The sequence below is a fragment of the Leptidea sinapis genome, chromosome 5 (assembly GCF_905404315.1).
Source record: "Leptidea sinapis chromosome 5, ilLepSina1.1, whole genome shotgun sequence".
In the NCBI taxonomy this organism is placed as follows: domain Eukaryota; kingdom Metazoa; phylum Arthropoda; class Insecta; order Lepidoptera; family Pieridae; genus Leptidea; species Leptidea sinapis.
The window spans coordinates 7,719,796-7,733,302 of record NC_066269.1 but is presented as its reverse complement, the minus strand read 5'-3'; the positions used below and the strand labels follow the sequence as shown (position 1 = coordinate 7,733,302).

Here is a 13,507-nt window from a genome sequence, read left to right as displayed (position 1 = left end):
GATTGTTTTCAGGGAATGGTTGGAAAACTGTTTTCAAATGTTCTGCAAAGATTGTTGCCTTTTCTTTATTTGATCTTGCCCATCCTCCTTTTCCATCATTTATAGGAGATATGTGGATTTTCGGGCGCTTTAGATTCTTGGTAGCCTTCCACAGCGAGTAGTTTGTGTGTTGGATCTAGGTTCAAAAGATAGTGTTGAATATTATCATTTTCTAGGGTGCTGATAAGGCCTTTGAGTTCGTTTGAGAACCTGTTGAATGCAGTCCTATCACTGGGATATCCAGTAGTATGCCAGGATTTTCTCAAACGACGGCGCTCTTGTATTTTCTCTTTAATATCCTTTGGATATGAGTTATGTTTCATAGGTTTTCCTTTAGCTGTCTTTTTTGGAGTTGCAGAATTGGCAGCAATGCGAATAGTTATATTAAGTTGTTCCAGTTTTCTTTCGAGTTCTTCTATTGTATTAATCTTGGTCTTCAGTTCTGTCTCTGTCGTGATTATATTTTTATAGATTGTCCAGTCTGTAGTGTTCAAGTTGTATATTCTAAGGGGGGGTTCTACCAGATTAACTGTTGTAGTAACATTCAGTATAACTGGTGTGTGGTCAGATGTGAGATCTATACGTGGTTCTATGTTTAAGTAGTTACTATCTATGTTTTTAACAATAAAAAAGTCTAATAAGTCTGGGATTCTTAGTCTGTCGGTAGGCCAATAGGTAGGTTCTCTGCCGGAATGACATTCTAACTTCATCTCTTCTGTGGCTTTACAGAGTTGTCTTCCTCTAGTGTTGGTCAGCCTAGATCCCCAATTTAAATGTTTTGAATTCCAGTCGCCAGCACATATAAATCTGTTACCCAATGTAGAAAAATAGTTTATGAAGTCGCTGGCAGTTATAGTATGTTTTGGAGGACAGTATACACCGGAGAATACTGTTTCTAGTTTGCTGTCTACAAGTTTAATAGATGTTGCTTGTATTTTTTCTGTTCGGTATTCCTCAATAGGGTAGTGTTTAATGTTGCTTTTAATAATCACTGCTGTTTCTCCATGGCTATTCCCAGTTGGGTGATTGGTTGTATACACTGTATAGTTATTAAAGTTTATGTGTGTCTTCGGTGTGAATCTTGTTTCAGAGATTAGTGCAATATCAATCATTTCTGTTCTGAGAAAAGTTTCTAGTTCTTGATGTCGTTTCGTCAAGCCGTTGGCGTTCCAAGTGACTACTTGGAGGTTTCGGGTCATTTTTTAACCAGGCTGCTGACTAGCTGGACCATACGGTCCATCATTTTGTCCATGATTTTTTCCATCATTGTCAACATTGAATGTTGTAGTTTTTCGAACATTATGTCCATTAAGTCAGTAAGGTCGGCCAAGTCGTTCTTTATGTCTTTTTGAGTATATTGTTTTTTGGTTTTCGTTGCTTCTGAATAGGTTTTAATTAGGTTTTGATTATCTGTGCAGTTAGGCTTTGAACCCGGGTGGGGACCCGAGTTTTTCATCTCTATATTGCTAGGCATTGGTGTTTCTTTTCTCTTAGGGTCTAATTTAAGAATTCTTTCTCTATACTGTTTGTACACTTTGCATCCTTTGTAACTAGCGGGGTGTTTTTCGTCACAGTTCGCGCAAGTAGCCTCAGTGTCTGGTTTTTTGGTACATCTTGTTGTAGGGTGAGCGCTACCGCATTTAACACAGCGATAGGGCCTGAAACATTGGTTCTTGGAATGCCCAAATCTCTGACACCTCTTGCATTGAATGATTTCCTTTTCCTTATATGGGGCTTCAAAAGTAATCTTCATGTTATTCAAGTATTTTACATCGAAAATGGCTTTGTTGTTTGGTTTTGGTTCTAAGTCGACATAAAAAACAGGCAACGGTTCCTTTCTAGCTCGATGTCTGATATTGACTATTTGTCTCACTTCATGTCCAATTTCATACAATTCTTTTGAAATTTCTGTGGAATTTTCTGAAGCATGGAGTCCGCGTAATACTACTCTGTACGCTCGCTCGCTTTTAAGCTGGTAAGTATAGTGTGAGATATTATCGGCAATGAAATTCTCTCGAATCGTTTTGTATGTCTGGATGTGTTTAGGTATAATTTTTATGACGTGCCCAGATCTTAGTGTGGTCATGAGGTAAAGATCGCTTTTTACAAATTTGTTTAGTACATCTTTAAGAGAATTTACATTAATTACGCCCGTAACAATGATGGGTTCTGGCTTTGGTACATATACTTTATCTGTATTGTTGGTTTTATTCGTAGGCTCCGTATCGAGTAGTTCAAAACTATTGCGTGTAGGAATCACAAAGTCTGAGGAATTTTTCTGTTTTTTATTCCCGTCATTGTGAATTGGACTTGTTTCTTTCCTTTTCTTTCTTCTGGTGGGAATTTCATCCCTTTGCCATTCTTCATGGTCTGATATTATGTCGTCACTAGCAATCGGCAGAGTATCGGTCTGTGAATCCAGATTGTCTTTCTCCTTGTTTTGTTGGTTGTAATTATAGTAATTAAGCTTAGTTGGCAGAGACGATGTCGAGTTGCTTCTGTTCCGAGTAAACATGCTTTCATACAGAGTTTGTTGGATCATGCTGTTAGGGTTGGTTGGTTTTTTAGAGTTTGGTAAAGTTTGTTCATTATTTGTATTTAATTGGTTCATTTTATTCCCACGAGTAAGGCCGATATAACAGGTCGCTAGGAAGGTGACGCCTATTCTCCCTAGAAGGCTAATGCAACGACGTTTGCCAGGTCCGTCGATGTGGATCGTTTGCGACTGGTCTCCCACCAGCCATGCAGTCTCTTGGCACGAAACTCACCGTAGACTTAGGGTAATTTTTTATAGAAGTTGTCTTCTTCATAGTCCGGACAATTAAGCCAAGGCTACCGATCCTGCAGATAGAGTTCACAGGGTTGCGGTTTGTGTGAGTCATTTCCTACTCTCGGTTTGGTCGGGTTAATTCACCGCCGCCCGAGACCCGGCGTTGTTATTCATTTGGCACCACCCAGGGGGCACGTGTAGGGAAGTGGCTAGGTAGTTCCTACGGACGCGAATAACTCTGCCCCCCAATAGTCTAGATATCTATAATAGTAATAGAAGTCGGTATTTCTTGTAAAAAGTTATTTATGAATAAAACATCTATGGTGTTACATCAAAGGGTTAGAAATCACAAAGTTAATAAAATAATAATAATTTTAATAGCAATATAATTATTGACTATACTATCAGATATATTGACTTTCACTAAATTAAACATAGTACTTAACTATATGGGTGACAACGATATATCTAATATATAAAAATCTCATGTCGCGGTGTTTGTAGTTAAACTCCTTCGAAACGGCTTGACCGATTCTCATAAAATTTTGAGTGCATATTGGGTAGGTCTGAGAATCGGACAACATCTATTCTATCCCCCTAAATGTTATGGGTGGTCAACGACAAATTTTTTTTTTAGATTTTTTGACATTTTTTTTTAAATTTCTTTGATTATGAGTCAGCATTAAAAAATACATACAACTTCAAATTTTCACCCATCTACGATCAACAGTTACTTGTATCGCGATTTTAATATCGGCAATACAACGTTTGCTGGGTCAGTTAATTTAATATAATATTAATACTTAAAGTACACAAAGTCAATCGAGAATTATTTTTAGCAGCATTTAAAGAGGCAAATTTGCTTCATTTACTATAGTATTTTCTTTGATTAAAGAGAGTGTTGCACATTTAAATAAAATATTGTCCCCCCGAAAACGTGATCTGGAGAGGTCTCGAAACGTCGGGGTGACTAAAATAATAAATTAAAATGTACTCTTACGCAAAATCTAATGTAAAAACACAGTTACAATTACACGCGTTTTAATAATTTATTAAAGTGAAACTATTATTTAACCTATTATTACATCGTCTCAATTTTTTCGTCTATCTATTTGTATTACGCATTACAGCCAGCCGTAGAGAGTAGAGGTAAAGTTGAATCATTAATTTCAACTACTGCTTTCAAGTCAGGTTAGCCGAGCAGTCTAAAGTGCCAGATTTCAGCTGTGGTTCCCGTGAGTTCCACGAACCTCACACCTGTCCAAGTTTTTTTTTACATTATATTTTTATTTTATGAATAAGTTAATAAAAAGTTTCAATTTCATCGTGGTTTCATTAAAACACACAATCGCTATTTTTTAATTCGTGACTGAGCGTTAATAGAGGATATAGGTGTGATAATATCAAACAATAACAGTGCGAGTGTGTTTTTATTAGTAAAATAACCTAATAAAATTAACTACTAAAAATTATTTTACAGACAGTTTGGTATTTATAGTAACTAAACCTAATAAAATTTACTAATAAAAATTAATTCACTATCAGTTCGATCTTAATAGTAAAATGACTTAATAAAATAAACTATTACAAATTATTTTACTGACAACTCGGTCTTAATAGTAAAATAACCTGATTAAATTAACTATTAAAAATTATTTTAGTGACAGCTGGAAAAAATAATGAGTTATTTGTGGAACTGTTCTAATGTTTTCCGTACCCTGTAGTCCTCACAAGTAAAATAATATCTATGTCGTCATGTCAATACGAAAGCTCCTTCAGTGAAATTGTAGTATTTATGCTTTTACCTCTCCACATTATTTGAATAACTCCTACTAAACGCAATCGCGAGAGCCGCTATTTCACAAGTTATTCGGTTCCAACTTGGACAAAAAGTGAAACTTGTGTCGTTAAAACTCAGGACGTCTTTTTTGGATGAAAACTTCGGCAACAAATCCGTCGTTCACTTTTGTTTGTCCTCTGAGTTTTGAAGGTGCAAAAACTATCCCTGATCTTATTACTCATTTCCTTGGCCCTTTTATTTGTGAGCCGAATATATTCTTTACCTGTACTTCGCAATTTTAATCCTGGCCGATCATAATTAAGACTTGATCCTGCAGATAAACTGTTCAAACAGTATTGCGGGACTATATTAGCATAAGATTCCTTCTGTACATGATTAATAATATAAATAAATAAATATTGATTTTTTTATGAAAATAAAGGACGAGACGAGCAGGACGTTCAGCTGATGGTTATTGATACTCCCTGCCCATAACAATGCAGTGCCGCTCAGGATTCTTGAAAAACCCACGAACTCTGAGCGGCACTACAATTGCGCTCCAAACCTTGAGGCATAAGATGTGAAGTCTCATTTGCCCAGTAATTTCACTAGTAACGGCGCCCCTCGGACTGAAACACAGTCGGCAGAAATAGGCTCCGTTATGGTACACATTATCCAATTGGTATGTTGTGCAAAAGAGCTTTTCACTGGTATCGTAAAAAAAAAATAAAAATCCCCAAAGTAACTATTCAACGCGGATGAAGTCGCAGTTAAAAGCTAGTAAATAATATTTGAAAATTTCAACGAGAGCACAAACAACTTTCGTGGCATTCCTTCCGAACAACTTTACAAAACCTTTCATCATCCTTGAACCAATGAAGCATCTTGAATACAAGTCCGGAGCAGACGAGCTCGTCAGCTGCTCAGCATGTCTCACTGACTCTACTGCTTTGATCTTCCACATGACAAATCTCTTTGCAATTTACCTTCGCTTTTACCATTGTATTACAGTTGTTGTATCAGTTATGCTTAGAACCTTTGGCCAATCTGTTACAATGTTTGTCCGTCAAGAATCCCTACTAATATTATAAATGTGAATGTAAGTTTATTTGTTACGCTTTAACACTAGAGTTTCATAATCAATTTTGATTAAATTTCGTGCAGCGATAGACTAGAGCTTAAGAAAGGACATGGGCTACATTTTATCCAAGAAAAATCAATGGTTCCCGCGGGATTTGTGAAAAACTGAAATTCACGTCTATGAGGTATAACTATACCCATTGGCGGTTTAGTTTGCCATAGCAATCTTCCTCGAAATAAGATTCATATAATATGTTGGGAACGGGAGCGAAAACGGGAACCGGAACTTGAATAGGACTTTAGATTATCTTCAATTCCAAACTTGCTTATTATTTTTAAAAACCCTTTATCCACTCGGGCGTAGTCGCGGGCATAGGTTGGAATTTACATAAAGAAATATTGTTAGTATTTTTCTTTATACGGGAAACGGGACGTTTCCCTTTCACCCCCTCGAGCTCGTCCTGTTGCGTCAGTAAAGTTTGCAGTTTCATTACTGTTAGGTACATGTCGTGATATTTTTGTGCTATCACTGCTTTGTTTTTGAAGTTATCACGTTTGTTTCATTTTGACTTTTGTTGTTAATAGTTCTGTAGTTTCTGTTGTCCTGTGTGGCTATAATAGTTCTGTCAGAAAAATAAATACTCTTTGTACGTGACCTAGCTGCTTTTACTGATATTTCTTCATTAGGTATATTAATAATACTCAGCATTACAACACAACACCTTTACATCAATCATCATGTAACCGGGTAGTAATTGACTAATAATTAACATAATTAATATACAAGGGACCAGTGAACTGTGTTCTCTGACACATTGACAGTTAGACGGAGATAATGCAGAAGAGGAACTATCAAAATTGGACTCGCCACTGCATAGTTTATACTCATGAATTCATGTACAAGCAACGCACATGCATCTTTCTTCCGTTATAGCACTTCCGTTATATGTTTTTCTTACGGTTTTAGTCTTCACGATGAGTGTTCCGAAGAGCTGTTCAACCTGATTCCTACCGCCGAATTCCACCTTCGCACGACACGCCACAAATTATAATATCATCCCCACCATCCAGATGTGTGGCGGTCCTCCACAGTGCGGTTCAAAGATCTTTCTTCCACGTACTACAAAGATGTGGAATCTGCTTCTTTGTGCGATGTTTCCGTAACGATACGACATGGGTACCTTCAAAAAAAGCGCGTACACCTTCCTTAAACGCCGGGAACGCTCCTGTGATTCCTCTGGTGTTGCAAGAGAATGTGGGCATCGGTGATCACTTAACACTAGGTGACCCGTATGCTTGTTTGTCCTCCTAATCCATAAAAAAATAGTCTCACATTTTTTTCAGTTTGGTCGCGCAGCAAAATCCCTATCTCCTCCCAGCCTATCGTAAACAACTTCGTTCCAATATACGCGTTGATTTGATAATCTCCTCTGTTTTTTTTTCAGTTAAAAAATATATAATTACGTATGCAATATTAATGGAAGTGATAAATTATCTTAAGTAAACTCATGTATAAATGCTATAAGAAAATTGCAACCCTATTGAAACCAACCCAATTGAAAACCCTACAAAATGTTATAAGAAAATTTTCAATATGAATCCGCAAGTTTTGAGGAAAATGTAACAACAATTATTAAACTACTTAACTACCATTTTATCGGAAAGCTTAATGGTGCTCTTAAAGCTTTTAGGTCTTAGAAATGATCGAAGAAATCCTCTCAGAAATGTTAAAGCGTTCATTTAAAAAAATAGTACACAATGTATTAAACGGCGGACAAAAGATTTTATTTGCTGCTGACTTAAGGAAACAATAATGTCAACAAACTTGCCATAGTTTGAAGACACAATATACTGTATTGGCCTAAAAACTACGAGGACATAACATCTTTTTAATAATTTTAATTGCAACCAGTAAACTTAATATGAGTTATAGTTATTTTATATTTATGTTATGGACGCAAAACAATACACTTGTAAAAGATTCATTCATTTGACCGCAAAATACACACTGACTGAAAAACAAGAAATATTTACAAAAATAATAACCGACTGGTATCCAAGAGATGGTAGTAGAAGAAAAGGGCGACAAACTAAACGCTGGGTTGATGAAGTAAAAAGAGTAGCTGGGCCTAAATGGATCCAAATAGCGAAAGACAGAGAGGCGTGGAAATCTTTAGAGGAGGCCTTTGTCGAAAGACAAGCTATTTAACCTAACATATAATTTAGATTTAAGTTTATATTTAGTTAAGTATCATTTATAATATTTGTTAAATAAAGGCTTATTTTATTTTATTTATACACACAGCCTATTATAACTCTCACACCTTATTCATCACTAATACATACCCAACGCACATATGAATCTTATTTCTTAGTACACATTCTTCTTAGTATTTAGAATATGCGATGTCTGCCATATACGAAGTATTGCTGTCAGCTCTGGTCTGGCGCACCCCAGTATCAGCAGCTTGAATAGTCACGGTAGTGCTCTGTGAACGGCTGGATCACTTGGCATTGCCTAGAAACGTCGCTTCATTATGTGTCTTGCACCATTTTATCACGGGGAGTGTTCTGAAGAGCTGTTTCACCTGATTTCTGCCGCCGAATTCCACCTTCGCACGACACGCCATAGATTAGGATGTCATCCCCACCATCTGGATGAGACGCAGTCCACCACAGTGCAGTTTTCTAGAAGCTTTCATCCAGATACTACAAAGCTGTGGAATGAGCTTTCTTGGGCGGGGTTTCCGGGATGATACGATATGGGTACCTTCAAAAAAAGCGCGTACACCATCCTTAAAGGCCTCCTTAAACGCTCCTTTGATTCCTCTGTTGTTGCAAGGAAATGTGGGCGGCTGTGATCACTTAACACCAGGTGACCCGAACGCTCTTTCTCCTACTTTTCGTCATCCTGCTCATCTCGTCCCTTAGTGTCATAAAAAGTAAATTGCCAAGCCTCCCAAAATTTTGGGTTTAATCAAGAATACTCATCGGCACTGCATTGTAATAGGCGAGGCGTATCACTTAATTGATTTTTCATTTTTTTTTCATAAAAAATCTCTTTAGAATAATATTATAATAAACGCCCTTAGTCCTTTTTTCTGACACTAAGGGAAGAGACGAGCATAAAGTTCGGCTGATGGTAATTGATACGCCCTGCTCATTGCAATGTGGTGCCGCTCAGGATTCTAAAGAATAACCAAAAATTCTGATCGACACTGCAATCGCGCTTTTCTCCATGAGCGTATATGACGTTAAGTCTCGTTTATGAATTTCACTAGCTACAGTGCCCTTCAGACGGAAACACATTTATGCTTACACATTACAGCTTCACGGCAGGGAGAGGCGCCGTTTTGGTACCTATAATCTTGCCGGAATCCTGTGCAAAAGAGCCTCCTGAGAAGTCCTACGTAAAATAAGCAAATTACTAGTTTACTTTTTATTTATTCAACACTTATTTTTTCCTCGAAACCCACCAAGAAATAGGAAGCGAAATTGTTCTTTCATAATGACCAATCTGGGGCAAACCAAAAGTAAGTAAATATTATGTAAATTCTTCATATAGTTTATTGGTACTTAACAGAAAAAAAAACATGGCCAAGTCCAAAATCTCTCAAGACAAATTTATCAGAAACCTAATTATTTTAAGTTTCTTAAGAAAACAATTTCATTCGTGAAAGCTTTGGAAACGTTTACAATTATCTTGGAAACGGTACTTAAGTAACACCGGCCATTGAAATTAGGCTGGTAGGGTTGGTACACCCTTTGTTTTCACTTATTTAGACAAATGTTTTGTCCTCCTTTTGCATATTTCACTCAGCTTTGTCCTGTATGTTTCATAAAATAAATGTTAGAATTAAAATCTCTGAAAGGCGCAGAGGTTACAAACCTTTTTAACCTACTTCAAAATATAAGGAGATTCTCAATTCGACGGAATATATTTATAATGTTTGTTACCTCAGAACATTGAACCAATTTTGATAATTAATTCCAAAAATAACAATTATCGTAACTAAAATTAGATTAATTAATTCGATTGTATAAAATTACGCGACTATATCTATACTTTTAGTGCATATCTATTGTTTTTTAATTGTGTTTTTGAAGTCGGTTGTTTTTTGTTAATTTTTTATAATCAATGTTTGTATCACAAGCATACTTATATCAATGTATGTTTAAGTATGAATTTTGTATTAAATGTCTCGTTGACTGGCAACCTTCTTATCATCATGTTTTTGCTATGGAAGAGTGGGGCCTCCTACTACAGCAACTCTTTGCTTAAAAGGAGACCCCAACACTGATTGTATTTTGTTGTAATAAATAAATATTTATATTTGTATTTATATTTTATATTTGTATCATCATCAGCTGAAGACGTCCACTGCTGGACAATGGCCTCCCCCAAAAATCTCCACGACGATCGCTCCTGCGCTGCCCTCATCCAACGTATTCCGGCGATCATGACCAGATCGTCGGTCCATCATGTGGAGGGCCTACCAACACTGCGTCTTAAAGTACGTGGTCACCTTTCGAGCGTATCCAAGCTTGTGGCTTAACGTGTGTAGGTTAAATTCGGCGGTAGGAATCAGGGCAAACAGCTCAAAATACTCCCTATGATAAATGCGAAAAGACACACAATGAGGCGAAGTATCTACCAAACGCCAAGACATGACTAGCTTCCTGACAATTTGAGCAGTTCTGGGTTGGACGGGGTGAAATTTTCAAGCTAAAACTGGGGTTCTTTCACAGAACAGAGCCGAGAACTAATACTGACGACCTGTATAGCCGAGTGGTTAGCGATCCTACCTACTAAGCTAGAGGACCCAGGTTCAATTACCGGTAGGTTAAGCAAGCATTTATACCATGAATATGGATGTTTGTTTCCGAGTCATGGATGTTTAAATGTATTTATGTATGTTTATATGAATTTATGTATGTTTAAGTAAGTATATTGTATTAAATATATCATTGTCTTGTAACAACACAGGCAATATATGCTTAACTTTGGGCAAGATAATTTGTGTAAAAAGTGTGTTAATATTATTATTATTATTAATACTCCACAATATGTGGCTGCACTTGCGATTTTAGAGCTTTGGGTTTAAGCAATGCCGTATTTATTGATTTTCATATTGATCAAAAACAAACATGAATATCGGGCCTTTTTGAGTCTGTCTCAGTTCTGCAGCAGCTGCCAGATATATCTACGATAAGACAAGAGAAAAGAGCTTGTAAAAGGACATAGGCTACCTTTTATTGCAATAAAATAAATGGATGAGTTGAAATAGGGGATGGCAGTTTCTATGGAAATTAGTCATTTAATCGAAGATAAAATCATGTAACTTTGTATTTAGGCACTTGATAAGAAATAATTTAGAAACATTTGTTCGAGCATTTTTGAAACTTTGACCTACATGGGGATGAAATAGGAGATTAAAGATCGCAGGTAAATACTATTAAAGATACTGTCCTCAATGATAAGGGATGTACGTTGTATCATAGGAGAGCGGAAAGATCACTTTGTATAATATTGTGTATTATTTTAAAAGTATCCTAAAAAATAAAAAATAAACCCAAGAAGTGAAATTGATAGTGTATCAAGAGTTTTGCAATCATAATTTTTAACTTAGATTGCCTAATTGAATAAAGTTTATTAGACTTTAACTTTGAATAAACTATTGAAATATTTAATACAATACAATCCCACACTGCAATAAATGGTAACATAGATTATTGTTCTCTTATCTGTCAAGTAATGTAACATATTTTTTCATAAAATTATAATTAAGTAAACGGTAACGGCCCTAACATAAATAAGCTTGCTGACAATTTAGACTTGACTAAGCACGTTTGGTGCGTAAAGATAACGCCATTTTTGTACTCAACTCTGTTAATATTGCTTTATATTTTGTTTACAATATCTCTATAAAGATATTGTTGCTGGAATATTCCTGCTTGGAATATTTCAGAGTTCCTTGTCTGTCTGTCTTTTACATAGCTCTATCATATTTATAATTATTTTGGGTTGAATCCTAGCGTGGGTTTATTGGTTATTGAGAATCCCTTTTTTTATTAACATATAGAACGAGATGAGCAAGACATTGAGCTGATGGTAATACGCCCTGCTCATTACAATGCTGTGCCGCTCAGGATTCTTGAAAAGCCCAAAAATTCTGAGCGGCACTTGCTCTGTCTCTCACAATTGCGCTCTTCACCTTGAGACATTAGATGTTAAGTCTCATTTGCCCAGTAATTTCACTAGCTATGGCGCGCTTCCGACTGAAATACAGTAATATTTAAACATTACTGCTTCACGGCCTCCCTCTGGTCCCTGAAAATTTAGTTGTCATAGTGCTAAATAAAGCAGCGGGCATATTTTGAAGTGATAACTTCTTACGGGAGGGTAAACCGCTTCGTAACGTAACGTGTTACGGCGCCAGTCTGTATGGCTTCCCTTTTTCTCACGCATACGGCAGCAGTAGGCAGTAGCCTCCTCTCTCATTCTAATACACACACAGTTACTTTTATAGGTTTAAAAAATTATATTAATAATGATATAAAAATGCAAATGTATAAAAAATTGTAACAAATAATAAAATATATTTTATAATAAAGAAACGTTAAACTAATAATTAACCTTTCATTATATTATCAGATTAATATACATAAAATTTATTTCATAACCTAATCTTTTCTGAAGTTTAACAATATCAATAGGAAATAGTTCAACTAAGATTAGTTTAAGTTATCACTTCTGTCGGGCGTCCTGAGACGCATACGTTTCCTTTTATGGGAAAAAGTGGTCACTCGATGGTAAGTAAGACTCACTGTAATTAAAATACGGGGCCGGACAGGATTCTATATTAAATCTTAAGTTTGAAGCGGCATCGCAATAGCACGCTATACTATGAATGATTAAATTTTATATAATTTATGCGTCTAGAGCTTTCTGCTGTTAGGCAACGCATGACAACTGGCCGGACTTATTAGTTTAGTGTGCGTGCTAGCTTTTTTAGCTACGTTTAAAACTCGTGAAATGTATGTCGCTAAAAATACACACACATATCTGTCATAGTCTAGACGTATTAAATGTTAAAATTTATGTTCAAATAAAATTATTACTACACGCGTATAGAATTATTTATTACCTACATTTAATGTTTAATTCATTTGTTAACTTTGAACGCAACCTTTATCTTATCTTTACAATAATAAATAACGTTGTGGTAATTTTTTAGCCAATAACAATGTTTTCTTCTTGTTTTAAAAAAGGGATACTAAACTAATTAATACTAACAAAACTAATTAGTGACTATTTTGTTGGGCGATGTCTTTGATTTTTCAACATGATCCAGAAAGTATACAAAAACAAATGTTTTTTTTATATATAAGAGGGGGCAAACAGGCAAGAGGCTCACGGGATGGGGAGAGGTGAGGCAATCGCACATGGACATCCGCAACAATGGTTGTCAAGAGATGCGTTGCGAGCCTTTAAGCCTGTAAGGAGTATGCTCTTTTCTTGAAGGTCCCTAAGTTGTATCTGTTCGGGAAAACCGCCGCCGGTAATTGATAACACAAGGTGGCTGTACGAGGCAAGAAATTCCTTGCAAAATGCGCGGTTGTAGAAAGCAGTGGACGCATTCCGGCTGGAACGATGATTAATATTGTGTTTTGGTTAATCTCATGGGCGCCATCATGATCATCATCAGAGGACGTCCACTGCTGGACAAAGACCTCCCCCAAAGATTTCCACGACGATCGGTCCTGCGCTGCCCTCATCCAACGTATTTCGGTGATAAGGAGATATAAGGCCGCTAAAGATGACTAATAAATTATTG

General features: G+C 36.3%; 1 protein-coding gene across 1 annotated transcript in view; it reads left to right on the top strand.

Moving 5' to 3' along the window:
• The window catches only part of LOC126964506 (dopamine D2-like receptor), a 319,528-nt gene that overhangs the window by 26,119 nt on the left and 279,902 nt on the right, over positions 1–13,507 (top strand). The window lies entirely within an intron of this gene.